The sequence below is a fragment of the Otolemur garnettii genome, unplaced genomic scaffold (assembly GCF_000181295.1).
Source record: "Otolemur garnettii isolate 467f Iridium unplaced genomic scaffold, OtoGar3 scaffold00051, whole genome shotgun sequence".
Classification (NCBI taxonomy): domain Eukaryota; kingdom Metazoa; phylum Chordata; class Mammalia; order Primates; family Galagidae; genus Otolemur; species Otolemur garnettii.
In genome coordinates this window covers 10,331,969-10,345,507 of record NW_003852446.1, presented here as the reverse complement: position 1 = coordinate 10,345,507, position 13,539 = coordinate 10,331,969, and the positions used below count along the sequence as shown (strand labels likewise).

At 36.0% G+C, this 13,539-nt stretch overlaps 1 protein-coding gene across 1 annotated transcript in view; it reads right to left on the bottom strand.

The window, feature by feature from the left end:
* POLA1 (DNA polymerase alpha 1, catalytic subunit) overlaps positions 1 to 13,539 on the bottom strand; it is a 307,100-nt gene that overhangs the window by 52,620 nt on the left and 240,941 nt on the right. The gene's annotated exons all lie outside the window — the stretch shown is intronic.

Below are 13,539 nucleotides of genomic sequence, written 5' to 3'. Positions count from 1 at the left end.
TTTTTAAGTAGGCTTAGTCAGCTAATCTTGTTGAGATTTCTCTCATACTACTGATTTCTTATTCTCAAAATAAATTAAGAGGCTTCATTCAAAATTCCCTGTGGTCTACCAGCTTGAGTTTGTTGGGTGTCTTTGATTGTCTCTTGTCTTTAGATTCCCTGCCTTGTCTCTTTAGATTTTGCTGTGCCCTTTGGTATTTCCCGTTAGTCCATGTCTAGAATTGCTAATTACATGGTAGCGTAATTCCTGCCGTACAACAAGGAATAGCAGAACCTTGCTAATTCACACCAGTGACTGAAAGATTCCTGTGTAAGTTACTGAATTATGCAAATGAGCAATAAGTGAAGAAAGATGATTCAAAATTGTATTTCATTCATTTATTTTGACAAGTGTAGTTTAGTCTTAATTATTTTGAAAATTTCTTTGTAGCATACTAATAAATTTACTGTGGCATATTTGTTAAAAGTGATAAAGCCTTCAGGAACAGAGACCAGAGTGTGCTCTGTTGAATAATTTCTCAAAGACAGACCAAGGTTCAGACTCTCTTTTATCTTGGATTTTACTGACTTTGCCACAGTGACTTTTTCTTTTTTTTGCTAAGACAATATATAAATATACTAATACAACACTGGAATTAGTTAAGTAGTAAACATTTACTTCGTAAGTCCTACATATGTTTAAACTTTCACCATGATGTTAAAAAAAAAAAAAAGAAAAGAAGAACAAAAAAAATTAGTCATGCTTTCAGTAAAACATTTTTACATTCTATGGTCATAATATTAACAGAACTTGGTTTTTATCTTCTAGATAAAATTCTTTTGGTCTGTCATCTCTATTAATTCCTACTTCTGTTTTGTTTTGTCTTATCATACTCTCCTTTAAAGACATCTGTTTTAAGATAAGTGAATGTATCAAAGTATGTAACATTTTCATGTCAAAATACTTACATTATTATATTCTGAGAAAATTATTTAAGATAGGAAAACATTTTGCTATACTTTTGACAGATGCATCCTATAGGACAGATCAATTTCTTTCAAAGAAGCACTACTGGTTATAGTGGGAGCAAAGAGGGAATGCTCTCCCAGCTTACAGTCCTGGGTTTAAAGCTTCACATAGATCAGCCTCTTAATAAGCACTTTTAGATTTAACTTCTAATGTAGGTATGCTTTAAAATCATGATGCATTTGTCAAACAAGGTTCTCTGATTTATAAAAGACAAGCAATAGAGCACTTAAAGAAAAGTGAGAAAGAAAAAATTAATATCAAACTTCAAGACTGCATCTGTGTCAATTAAAATCTCATCCACTCTTTAAGGGCCAACTCAGATTCCTTCCCCACCAAGAAAGTCTTCCTGAGGTATATGCTTAGATCCCTCAACTCGTCATACCTATATCCCCTTGTGTTTAAGTTACATGCCTTCAGACTGAAGTTTCCCTCTGAGATTAAGAATAGGGTAGCTGTGACCCAGCACAAAGGCTGCTGGGCTCTTAAACTTCCCAATCTTTGCTGCCTTGGGAGGATCATTTCATCTTTTTTAGGTTGTTTTCTCATCTGAAAATATCCTTATCCAATGGGAATGTTTATGTAAAGTATATCAATGTAGATATTTTCCATAAAAAATACAGTCTTGTAAAAAGTAGGTGTTTAGAGGGTGAATGCACAAATATGCAAACAGTCAGAAGTGTTACTACATCTGAAAGGAGTATCATTCAGGGCAGAGACTCAACACATCCTCACTGAATGAAATGGGTGGGGGTGCAGGGCATAAAGAGGGGGACGAGCAGGGAACAACAAACTAATAATATACAGACCTGGTTTTGTGACTTTATTTCTGAGTTTGATTTTACAGTAATTTCTTAAAACAAGAAAAGTACATCAATGTCTAAAATTAGCCAGTAAACCTATCTTTTTGTGAGCTGGGATAGTAATAAGGCTGACAGGGCTCAAAGACCAAGGAGAGAAAGGTTTCCTAGGGCCTTTAAACAGGGAGAACACAATCAATGTTAATTCAATTTAACTCAATGACAGGCCACTAATTCTGTCTACTTACTGTCCTGTTGGCAGATGGATCTGAATAAATTCATGACAACTACACGAACTACTTTAAGAATGAGTCAAATTGATGGGTTTTCTTTGCATATGAGCAGTAGCACAATATGGACACAACACTATAGCATAAAATAATAAACGGGGACTGGCAGAAATGTGAAAATCAACATCATATCTCAGCCTGGGGCTACAGAGTAACTGAAGACATTACAAGGACATTATTAGATTTCCAAAGTGAAGGTTAATTCCCTTAGATAATTACAAAAAAATTAATGACTTATAGAGGATAATGAAGACATATGCCAATTTATATGTGAAGCAAAAAAGCTAAGAAAAACAACAAAAAAGTCAGTTTAAACATTGCCAGTCACAAAATTAAATCTCCCTTGTAACTGATAAGATGAGGAGTAAGCTGATACTTAACTTTTAGCCATTAAAGGCTACTCTGGTATGGCTCAAGCAACTGGTAAAAAATAAAAAGAAAATACCAACCACCGAAAATAAAAACAAAAGATAAGGAGGATACATGAGAGGCAATGCAGTCTCACGGAGGGAGCATAAACACTTTTGAAACCATGAGAAGAAAGGTTATCAAATAGAGTTAAGGCAAATAAAAAGTGATTAAGAAATTAAATTTTGGGCTAAGTAAATGCAGCAAGATTCCCAAGAGGAAAAGAATATGCATTTAAAGATAACCCCTAACTACTAGAGAAAAAGAACAGAGTTAGACTGAATCTGTTTAAATCCCAAAGATTTCTGAGCCCATGAAATAACCACAGACACTCTAATTTGCTTGAAGCAAATGGATTGGTGTTTTCATACTGTCCACTGACTTTTTAAAAAAAACCACATTAGAAATTTTAGTTTAAAAAAGTCACAAACTCAATAACTGAGAAAAGCACAAAGAGTGTTTCTTTAGAAGTTTTAAGAAAGAAATAAAATGTCATGTACTTCTAAGACTACAGTGCTGAAGCTTTTAATGTTTAAGGCTGCACTTTTAAAAGAGGCAACTGTTACACATTTTAAGTGGCTGTTTCAACATATTTCTAATGAGAAACACTAATTTGGGGGGATATAAAATTTAGTATTTAACCATATCTGACCCCAAGTGCTTTATTTAGGTTATGTGGTAACAGATAATATAGATATTATACAACTATCAATAATTTGATTTTCATTCCTGAAACTTACAATAGATTCTATCATGATACTTCTTACTCTTTTATCTGCCATGAATATTATAAGCCCTTTCCTCCTAATTAATGTGCAATTAATTCAACCAACCTCCAATTAGTCTTCTACAATATTACCCCACTTAGACAATAAAACAGAGTCTCTAGACTGGGTTTCAAACCTGGGCTAAAATAGATTCCTATAGACCAGAAATGGTTCTGGGATTTCTCTTTGTAGTGTAATTTAGATGTCATATTTAATTTGCTGTCATGACTATTGTTTCACTGTGCAATTTGTATGTCGTTTTGAATGGTAAAGGCATCATAGCTTTATTGAATTAAGCCTTCTGTCTTTATTTAGGGTCTGATGTTACATGTTTGTGCGTTTATGTTTATATCTCAAAAGCTGCTTTTGACATCAAGTAGTAGAAAAAGAATATGCTCTTTTGATATGTTTGCTTATATCTGAGGAAATACAAACACAAACTGGAAAAAAAAACCTTCTCTAAACTAAAGAAAAAGAATATTGAATATTATTATTATTGCTTTAAAAGGCAGAGATAGCTAAATAAACCATTTACATGATAGAATTATACAAGGCCTGGCTGTCTTGCAACCTAAGGGCCTTGATGGTCAATTCTACTAATCAATTATCACCTATGAAAGAACTACTCTATCCCTTGACAGTATTTGTGATACCTACTCAAACATTTAGACATTATTTTTACCACAACTCCATAATCACAAAGAAAATAACATTTTCTCAACTTTAAATCACAAAGGGCAAAGGCAAAGTCCAACGTGCCATAATACCCAGTTTAGTGTTGGTCTGTTGGCAGTTGTCCTTCTTGTCCTGGCCTATGAATTCAAGTTCTAAACTAAAGTCATGACTAAGAAGATTAACCTCGAAAAGCCTTCCACCAGACCATTGGAATAGCCTTTTAAATAATTTTTAGTGCATGAAATTTCATAAAGTTTTTACTAGATAATTACACTTCCTGATTTTGTAATTAGTGGAAGTACATGCAATTACATAATAATTATGATAGTAATTACGTAATTAAGATGTATAATTATGTAGTAAAAAACATCATGGAAATAAAACCATCTACTGTGTAAGCACAATACATTTTAAAAGTAAATTCACTAGCTCAACTGTTTAAAAATACTTTTCTTCAAAATAAAGTGATTAGCTCACATTATGGTCTAACTGCTTGAGAATTGTTTAATTTTTTTTGTTCCTCATTGATAACAGAAGGATATTTTTTAAAAGAACATGAAGAAAGTCTTATCAGGTTTTTTTCCCACTCAAAAATGACAATATGTTTTGGAAATGAAGACCATAAATCAACACATTATTACCTGGATATTTCAACATCAATGCCCCTGTCTGTGTTGCTGTATTTGTCACTACAAAAGAAGGGAACCTGCCCATTGAAAAGGTGTAATAGGAAATGATTTTATAAAACGAGTACCGCTCTATTATCATAGCAAGCCTCTAAGTCTCTCTGTACATAAAAGTGCCAAAGTTGAATGCATATTTGGAGGAATGAGCTTTAAAAAGGCACATAATTAGAATCTGAAAGCATCCTGCCCAAATATATGGCAACTTTCACATACTACTTTAGCTATCTAAAAAGGATAGCAGAAAATGTATAAAGACAAAACATCTAAATTTATGGGCAAAGGAACTAAGGTGACAATATCCTGGAAAATGTAGTTTCTCTTTTGTCACACTGTAAAGTCATCGTTAGTTAAAAACAAAGTACAAACCAAACTGGCACTGGAGAGAAAAAGTAGTGGTAAGGGGCTCCATGCTGCCATTGGAAAATATCAACTTTGTCTTTCTTGAAGTGAGCATAAAAACAGCACAGAAAAGTCAACGAGAGTAGGAAAAAGTAAATTTCAAAGTAAACTTTTTAATAGCAAAATATAAGAAACAGAATCTCTTGCCATTTAAAAATACTAGCTGAATGCCTTGAAATCTTTATAAACATTTAAATCAATGTTGCAATGAGGCCAAGAGTATAGTGACTGGGTGAAACTTCACTCTGGGCTCATAGAGAGTGGCCCTTACATGAAGTGGGTGTAGAACTACATTCCAGCTCTCTTTTATAAGCCCCTAATCTTGAGGAGCTGAAAGCTATTCTAAAAATCCTAATTTACTTCTCCCTTGTTGCTTCTAGTTAAAAAGAAACAAAGTAGAAGAACTCATGCTTTCTTGCTCCCTCTGAGCCCTTGCCATTTTTATCTTAATTACAGAATATATTCCAAAAGACCAGACTGTGATATGAATTCTACCTTAAACTTGAGCAACACTTCTGTAGCCTGCTTATTTGTCATTTTAAAGTTTTAGCAAAAAGATAACCCTAATTAATGAGACTAAAATGGAAGCAACCCCTGGTTATTAAGAGGGGAGAATGTCTTAGGATCAGTGCTTCTCAAACTTTTATATACAAAGAAATCACCAGGGGACCTCGTTAAAATGATGACCCTGATGGAGTAGTAGGTCTGGGGAAGGCCTGATATTTTGTGTTTCTAACAAGCTCCAGGTGATGCTTATGCTGTGGGGATGATCCGGATTAAAGTAACAAGGCCTTAGGTTTGACTTGGAAAAAACTGCATGAAGAAAAAAGCTGGTTTGGGTTCATTTTTGTTCTCCCTCAATTGTTAAATTACTTGAATAAGTATTTCACAGTGAGTAAAATTCTTCAGAAAATTTTAGTGCTTATAATTTTTTTTTGCTATAAAAGCAGTATATGCTCAGAAGATATCACTTAGGAAGTACATAATGGTATGAAGGAAAAAATAACCTATAATCCACCCAGAAATAATAATTATAAAAAACCCCTAGCGTTCCTTACTAATTTTTCCACCTTGCATATACATCATACATTAGAATCATAATGGTTACCTAGTTTTGTACTTCATCACTGTATTTCCTAAATCATTAAAAATTATAACTACACATCTAACAATAACAAAAACCCTCCTAAGAAGCTTGAGATTATATGAGCCATTTTATTATCAAAATGATTCATGCATCTCTATAATCACTTCCTAATCATAAACAGAAAGCTAACTGTGACCTGAATGTTTACGTTAGAGCCTACCATAAAAACTCCCTTAAGCAGGGCCAGGTGTGGTGGATCACACCTGTAATCCTAGCACTTTGGGAGGCCACGACAGGTGGATTGCTGGAGGTCAGGACTTGGAGACCAGCCTGAGCAAGAGCAAGACCCCAGTCTCTAAGAAAAACTAGGTAGGCCTTGTGGCAGGCGCTTGCAGTCCCAGCTACTCAGGAGGCTGAGACAAGAGGCTCACTTGAGCCCAGGAGTTGGAGGTTGCTGTGAGCTATGACATCACAGTACTTTACTCAGGGCAACATAGTGAGACTCTGTTTAAAAACAAAAAATCTTAAGCTAATCCAAGAAAAAGTTTTAAAAACCCCTCGGATCATTTATTTGTAAGAAAATGAAACAGAAAAATGAAGTTTAAAGTTATCCATTCAAAATATATTTTTTCTAAAGAAGATTGCTTTTCATAATTATAAAAAACATGATCTGAAGAACAAGCAGATTCTTTTGAGAGTTTCTATTTACTTTTATATGTATTTGGTAGGTGGAATTATTTTGTGCATGCTTTACCTATTATTACTTATTAAAAATAGAAAAGGCATGTCTCTAAAATTCAGCACCAGTTTTTCAGTGGAAGAACTCAACCAGCAGGCTTGAAAAAAAGTGGCATAAGAAGAAATGGACCAGATAGGCACTCCGTGATACAGCCTTCTTTTTAATATTGTGTAGGGGGATTTAACAAAGTAAATTATAAGGATGCCAAATGGCTTAGCGAGGACTACAAGGACTTTTTATTACTTTTATGTCAATATTTCTAGCAATGATAAAACTTTCCTGCTTTCACTTTAACAGTTCAGGAAATACAGTCAAAATCCTTAACATTGTAAAGGGTCCTGTATATAGCCAGGTATGGTGGCTCATACCTGTTATCCTATCACTTTGGGAGGCTGAGGGGGAAGGATTGCTTGAGGCCAGGAGTTTGAGACCAGCCTCAGCAAGACCAACACTCCACTTCTACAAAAAAATAGAAAAATTAGCTGAGCATGGTGGCACCCACCTTTGGTCCCAGTTACTCCAGAGGCTGGATAACTTGAGCCCAGGAGTCTGAGGTTGCAATGAGCTATCACGATGCCACTATACTCTACCCTGGATAAGAAAGCAATATCTGGCCTCAAGGAAAAAGGAGAGAGAAACAGAGAGACAGAGAGAGAAAGAAAGGACCTGTTTTGAGCCCCTGAGAAATCTCCAAATTCCCATATATACCAAAGCATAAAATTTATTATACAAAATTCTTAATTTCTTGTTTAAAAAAAATATAGTAGAACCTCCAGAACTGACCACCTTCCTACGTTGACCACCTCAAGCTGACCTAATTTTCAGAGATGGGACATGAACCACATGTACGTATCTATACAGTAGGCCTAGTTCCTTACGCTGACCTCCTCTGTATGTTGGCCAGTTTGTTACAGTCCCTTGGGTGGTCAACTTACAGAGGTTTTACTCTATACCAGCTTTTCAGACCTTTCTCAGTACTAACTGTTGTCTTTCTTTTGGAGACCATCTTCTAAAAAGTAATATAATTATTCCCACTTCATGAGTGTAACTATTCAGCTGATGGGGAACACAGAATAGGATACTGTGGCAGTGTGGGTGAGAAGCAGTCAGCTTGGCTCACTCACTAGTTAAGTTGACCTGACGTTCTTTCAGTTCAATTCAAATTTGGTATCAGTGAAATGACAGATGCAGCATGTTACTTCCCTTCAGTAAAGAGCTGAAGTAACAGACATTAAATCTGCAAATGTCAGGGAACTTGAATTTATGGCACACTTGAGTCAGGCCAAACAATCCTGGGCTTCTAGAACTTTACTTCACATTGCTCTCCACTCGTGGACAGAACTGTTTCCTCAGACTAATTTCTTCCAAGTCCTTGAAATTGTTGTGTGACCTTATTTGCCACTAAGAATTCATTCCAGCAGGCTGGGTGCGTGGCTAATGCCTATAATCCTAGCACTCTGGGAGGCCATGGTGGGTGGATTGCTTGGAGGAGGCTGAGGCAAGAGGATCACTTGCACCCAAGAGTTTAAGGCTGCTGCGAGCTATGATGTCACCAATGGCACTCTACCCAGGGAAACAGAGACTCTGTCTCAAAACAAAAGGGAAAAAAAAGAATTAATTCACCAAATAATAAAGGTGCTAGCTATAATGGGCAGAAAAAGCACAGATAAACAAGCGACAACCCTCTGCCTCAATGAACTCAGTGGAAGAGAAAGTAAAATTAAATAATTCAGGATAAGAACTAAGAGAAGGGCACTCATAGGGAACAACTGGAATGCAAAAGAAAGACATTTCTATTTGTGTAACTAAATTTCTTCATCAATATAATGGTCACAATTCACTGCTGACTTACAGCGCTATTGTGAAGACCTGTGTTACACATGTAAAAGGACAAAAGGAAACCATAAAGTATAAAAGGGACAGGATAGTTCTGGGTGGCCCTAATGAAAAAAAATGCCTACAGATGTTACCATTAGGTCTAAAGACAGAAGAAAAGAGACAACAAGAAGAAACTGAAAAGTATAACGGAAAAAACAGAACAAAATAAAACAAAATGAGAAAGCAGGTAAACTCAAGAGGGGGGTGAATGGGAGATTTCGCCTGGTTGAGAGGAGAGCCCAAGGAGCACCACAACACCTACAGTGGCATCTCAGGAGGTTGAGGTGCTGCAGGCTGCCCACAGCCCTTTTTGAGAAACAGGGTGACCTGAATAGTACATTTAGGCCTAAAGAGACTTCTCTATTAGTCAGGCTTCTCATCAGGGTAAATAAATCACCACCTTCTAGCTAGACTCTATGCTGAAACTCCATTTCCTGTCTTCAGCAAAGTCCTAAATCTGAGCGTTCCAATTCTGGCAGAGACAAATGCAAAATGTACAAACAGGCTGAATAGAAAAATTCACCAAGTAGACCATCAGTTATGGGATGAACTGTGTCTCCCTAAAATTTGTACGGAAGGGGATTTGAAGTCCTAACCCTTCATACCTTCGAATGTCAATGTATTTTGGGGATAGGTCCTTATAAGAGGAGGATATTAGGTACAGAGGGAAGACCATGTGAACAGAAAGGGAGACAATGGCCATTTACCAGCCAAAAGAGAGGCCTCAGATGAAACCAACCCTGCTGAGTCCTTAGGCTTGGACTTCTAGCCTCCAGAACCATGAGGAAATGTGCTGTGACAGTCCTAGCAAACCAGTGAACCACCCTACTACAAACAGATGACACGGGATGAGGAGACAAGCAGCTGGTAAGAGAGAAAAAGAACAGAAAACAAGTTTCTTTCTAGAAATAAAGATAAAACATGGAGGTGAAAAGGCAGTTAGTGGTTCCTTCTCTCTGTTTCCGAAATCATTTGACCATGTTGGTGGTGACATTCAGGCTATACCACATTTATCTGCTGCTGAAACTGTCTTTCACCAACAGACTCGAAGTTCCTCCAGGGCAGGAAGTATTGACCATCCACCTCTGCTCCTGACAAAGAGATGGCACTCAACACATAATAGGAACTATTATATACAAATATTATTTTTACTGTTGCTGAATAAACAAAAAAAGGTTCAGCTGAGAAAAGAGACCTTTTTTCCCTCCTGTGTTTTTAAGCAGACTTAATTTAGACAACTGGGCAAAGATTTAAACTGACTCAGGTTTCCCCTAAACTGTTCACTTATCCCTTCTCAGGCCAATGCGCCATGGGATGAGGCAGTCAAATGGGACCATTTCATGCTGCCATCCTGGAAATGGATTTTTACTTCATATATTACCACTATGTTCCTCTAAAACCTCCTTTGGATCCATTATGCCATCTGTGTACATTCTGGAGCAGTTACAATAATAATGCCAGAGTCCCACAGAAATAAGATTTTTAAAATGTTATGTAGTTATAGTGAATATGCAGTAAACACTTCACCAAAGTGAATAACAGTCCTTTACCATTTTAAAGGAAAGGGAAAAATACCAAATGGGGTTAATTCACATTATGGACTAATGGCCTGTAAACTTTCATTTGAAAGCAAAGCACAGAAAAGGCTTTGACAAGAGCTACTTTTCCCGTAAAAATAAACCTCTTTCAAATAATTTATATGTGTTTTTCCAAGTCAAATTGCCAAGTTTCAAACAAAAATTAAAACCACCATCCTGTTACAACCCTTAAAATGTGGGCTTTATAATGGAAATGGTAAAACAATCTTAGTGAAGGAAATGTTGCTAGGTGCTGACAGTAAAGGAGAGTCTACAGTAAATACTTCACACATCAGTTACAGAGCACTTGTTGACAGATGATACTAAGATTCCATTCTCAATAATATAACTGTGTGTAATGACTGTCATTTTTCACAGGACTTTTGATGTTAACATCTACTGGTGTTCTGGCCTTGGTCCAAATTGAATAAATATATTTGCCCTCTAGTTTCCATAGATTTTAAATTCATTTCTATACCAAGTCTCTTCTGAATAGCAAATCAGAAGAGATAATTTCACTCCAATTTATAAAATGAGAAGAATTTTAGATATGTCACGTTAGTTGAAATTAATGAAAATTTCCCCTATAATTGTTCTCCCCAGGGCTATAAGAATGTTCTTGTTCCCCAATTGTTCCTTATGGACTACAACTTGTATTCAACTCTCTTTTCTTTAGAAGCCATCCTATTGATCTATTTAGAGGACAAGGATTCTCAAATGTGGCTGTATGTCAGAATAATCTGGGAGATTTTCTTTTTTTTTTAAATTAAATCATAAACACATAGATCGTGTATACATTCATACATTTATGGGGTATACTGTGCTGATTTCATATAGAATTAGGAATGCTTACATCACACTGGTTAATATATACTTCATCTCGTTTACTTAATTATTGTGTTAAGACATTTATGCTCTATACTAATAGATCCGACATGTACCCTTGCATTATGCACCATAGGTGTGATCCCACCATTCACCCTCCCTCGATCTGACCTTCCCACTTCCCTCTCACCTTCATCCTGGGCCAGAGTTGTGATCTATTCTTCATATGAAAGTGTGAGTAATTGTAAGTTGGTTTGATAATAGTACTGAGTACATTGGATATTTTTTCTTCCATTCTTGGGATACTTTACTAAGTAGGATATGTTCCAGCTCCATCCATGTAAATGTAAAAGAGGTAAAGTCTCCATCTTTTTCAAGGCTGCATAATATTCTATGGTATACAATCTCTGGGTATAGGGTCAATGGATTTTGGATTTTAATATGTCCCAGGTAATTCTTAGAGAGTTTATCAGATATCATGTGTTAGGAAGCCTTTGCCCTTGGACCACTGGTAAGCATAATCTAGACTTTCAGTTTACATTAACCACCATTAACAAATAGCCCCTAATACCTCTTAGCATTATTGCATGATCTGAAAATGTCCTGAGCATGTAAATTTCAGCTAATTTACTTATTTCCAAGCTGTAATTTAGAAATAATAAATAAGTACAAGGAAGCTCAAATAAAAAATAGTTTCAATAGGTAAAATTCGACAAAACAAAAGGGTTCTTGGAACATTTCGTGAAGTTCCTTCATCACACACAAAGTTTGTACTCTTCTCGTTCTATTTTCTTTTGCCCTCTGACATGTGAAAGAACCTGTCAATAATTCACTTAGTGCTGTTTTCACTCTAAACTGCTGGGTACTGTATTTATTAGATGTAAACAATAAAGTGATGTGTGATTCTTAAACTTGTGAAAATAAGACTATAGTAAACCCTGAGCGTAAAGATCTTGTTAATACTTCTTCCTTTTGGCCAAGCAAGAGGCTTCCCAGCAGCTGCTATTTCCCTCTTATTTTCTGTATGTAATGTACACTCATTGATGTCCTCTAGGAAGCTGGGTTAAGTCTCCAGTGACTATCCAGATCATTACATGTCTCTAAGAGTCAGTGGACTTCTTGAAAACTGCTGTTCATGACAGACTGATTCTGCCTCTCAGATAAGAATTTTAGAACTATATGGAAGAGGATTCTATCCCCTCAGAGTCTAAGTATATATAGCAAACAATCTAGGATGGCTAGATACAGAAAGAAGTAATGTGGGAGCAGGTTCTAATAGACTGATAGCCAAAAGAGGTAATAGGCCTGATAGAAACAGACATTATATTCATTCATCATAGAATGAGTACTTAACTTCCTCAACTCATAACCTCCTTTAAGGAAAGGTCACTGGGGTTAAGAAAAACAGCTATAAATGATATTATAAGTAAATATGGGTTAGACATTAGCCATGAATAGAAGTTCTAAAACCTAGTTATTAATGGGCAGAAGAAATTTTTTCTCTATATAAATTTTACTAATTCACAGAATATATGCCATGGAGATAGTGCAAGTCCTTGTTGACATCTAAAGATAAGATACTAATAATGTCTGAACCAGCTTCTCTATCAGTTGTAAAATGTTTTTTATCCAGCACATAAGTCAAGGCATTAAAAACATAATTTCTAGCCTATCTTGTTGATGGAAAAACATTAGTCAATTATGACTGGAATTGAAAATAGAGAGACCAAATCAAGGGCAGCATGGGGATTATTATGTGACAAAATCCAGCAATATTTGTAGGTTTTATATGCCTCCAGCCCTAAAACCAACCAACAAAACACTGAATTGATATTCACTGACAAACAACATAAACACTCTGTAGGTAACTAATAAGAAAAATGTGTAAATTTGCCTTTTTTATTTTTTCCAGGTAATAGAAAAGTTGTCAATGTGATTTCCAGGTAGAAGAAAAAAACATGCACTTGTCATGGCATTTTCAAATACCTTAAGTTATGTAACAATGCTTTTCCAAGCCCCATTATGTCCCACAGTGCCTGTAAATCTTGTATAAGGAAATTCTGGGTGCGGAAGGGTTCCAGGCAGCACCTGATCATATGGGCTGTGGTGCCCATACGCTCCCTTAGGATGGAGTCAATAAAAGAACTCCACCCCGTCCCTCTATTTCAAAATGAACCTAGGCTTTTAGTGAACAGCAGAGACACACTCCAGGTCTATTTTTTTTGTGGTAATATCTGGTTTTTGTAGGCCCAATGATCATGTTGCCTATGCTTACTTTATTACAATTACTAAACTCTACAGAAAATAGCATTTTCAAAATATAGCATTTAAAGAGTCCTTTTTGTACTGTTCCTCCCCTAAAGCCTTGCTTTAATAGAGAACAATGTGAGACAGGCTGTGGGG